The sequence below is a fragment of the Crocuta crocuta genome, unplaced genomic scaffold (assembly GCF_008692635.1).
Source record: "Crocuta crocuta isolate KB4526 unplaced genomic scaffold, BGI_CrCroc_1.0 scaffold1746, whole genome shotgun sequence".
Taxonomy (NCBI): Eukaryota; Metazoa; Chordata; class Mammalia; order Carnivora; family Hyaenidae; genus Crocuta; species Crocuta crocuta.
This window is the reverse complement of record NW_027526935.1, coordinates 17,419-19,450: the sequence shown is the minus strand read 5'-3', so window position 1 is coordinate 19,450 and position 2,032 is coordinate 17,419. Positions and strand designations below refer to the sequence as shown.

The following is a 2,032-nucleotide window of genomic DNA, read 5'->3' as shown; positions in this document are numbered from 1 at the left end:
GGGGGGGGGGGGCGGGGGGGGGGGGGGGGGAGAGGATCCAAACCAGGCTCTGTGCTGACAACAGCAAACCAGATGCAGGGCTCAAAGTCACAAACCTTGAGATCATAACCTGAGCCACAGTCACTCAACCAACTGAGCCACCCAGGTGCCCCTGTAGAAGTAGGTTTCTAATACAAATGTGGCCAGTCAGGAATCTAGATGGACTTTTGAAATTTCACAGAGAACCCACACACTATTTACTACTCTCCTGATTTGGGAGAATCTTTTAGAAGAAGGGAAATCTAGGAAAGAGAGGTGGATGGAAACGTTTATTCTCCACAATACTTGCACCATTCTTGTAGAGAAAAAGTCTATGTCCTAGGGAAGTATGCAGGTGGCACAGAGGTGGTGTGTGAAATCTCTGGTGGGGCACCTCAGTCATGTGGACAATGAGCTTTTGGAGCAGAAAAATAACTCCCCAGCAGATAATTCCATTAATTGTTCTGACTACTATGTGAAGGACTATACTATGTGAAGGATTTCATCCTAGCGCTACTTAGCAATCTCTATATTTTGATTCTTCATGTGGAAGATTGGAGCCACCTGACCCACATCCTTTCTTTGCCACAGGAACTCTGTGCTTCCTGGTGCTCAAGCTAGTCAAGCACAGGCTCCAGGGTTGTCAGAAAGAGAATAAAAGTAATTCATGAATCATGAAACATCAGTTCATTGGGCATTATGAAAACTGTCACCTCTTGCTGTTTCCTCAGAACCTGAGCTGGGACTACTAGAGAGGATGAAGGAGTTACCAGCATTAATCTGTGCTGCCTTCCCTCCCTTGGTTTGGAAGTGCTGTCACTCTTATGTGACTCCGTATTTCCTGGTCTCAACAACAAATGTTCTGGCACTTTTGATTTTGTCTCCAACCCAAATGCAATATGTCATCCCTCTTGCTCCTGATTACCTTGAGAGGATATCTGTGAAGGAGAAAGAATGAAAGAAAGGTCTCCAGCCTTCTTAGCATCCTCTAGTACCAAAGTTGGTGCTAGATACATTCAGATATGTAATACACAGGATGCATTAGCTCTGCTTATTAAAATAATCTCTGCTTATAAAATATCTCTGCTTGTAAAATAATCTTTCTGAGAGGTACTTTAGAAGGTGTGAAACTATTTTTTTTTCCTTTTCTTCTTTTACACTTATAAGCAAATGTAAATCCAGCCATGGATTTACAGCCATGGTGATCACCTTGCTTTATGCATTTAAATTCTTTATGACCCATTGGCTTGTTCTGTCTTGAGACTGGCAGTGAAGAAAGTCACCACCAAACATCCACCAAAGCCAATTCAGCCTCTGTGACCAATAGGTGACAGATGTGCTGCTCTGTCCGTGGTTACCATCTCCTGTGAGAATTGGGTTGGGGCAGCCCTTTTACAGAAGCATGTCTTCTATGACCTTATATTTTCTGAGAAACTCATGGTATTGATCCACTGAATTTACATAAATCCACTTTCAAAGCACCTATCTGTGAAGCTGGCCTTAATTAGACTTCTACGGCAGAAGATTTCATTGTGTCACACATGACGTTTACCCAGGAACCACTTTACAAGCCTTTCTTGTAGTTGCATGGAAAATGCATGGCACTGAGTCCAACACCAGCCCTGAAGATCTGAATGGGACCTTTTCTCTCTGCCCCTCCTCTGGTTACACTCTGTCTCTTTCTCAAAAATAAACAAACATTTAAAAACTTTTTAAAAGAAAAATGAAATGAGTAAGCATAATTGCTTATCAACCATATATAACTATACAACCATCATTAATGGCTAATGATATAACCATTATATATTATATTTTAAAATGCTGTATTTTTATCATTCATATCTAACACAATTAACAGTAGAGATGAAGAGGGTTTAAACTAAACTTTAAGCTTTATTCAGAAGTTTTGTGGCTAATGATGATATTATGAATATTTTTGATACTTTATATGTCATGTAAAGAATGTTAATATTGCTGGGTTTTCAATCTGGGAGAAATGCAATATAAAATTGTA

The 2,032-nt window shown here is 40.3% G+C and overlaps 1 protein-coding gene across 3 annotated transcripts in view; it reads right to left on the bottom strand.

Moving 5' to 3' along the window:
* LOC144232733 (uncharacterized) overlaps nt 1-2,032 on the bottom strand; it is a 17,610-nt gene that overhangs the window by 6,143 nt on the left and 9,435 nt on the right. The gene's annotated exons all lie outside the window — the stretch shown is intronic.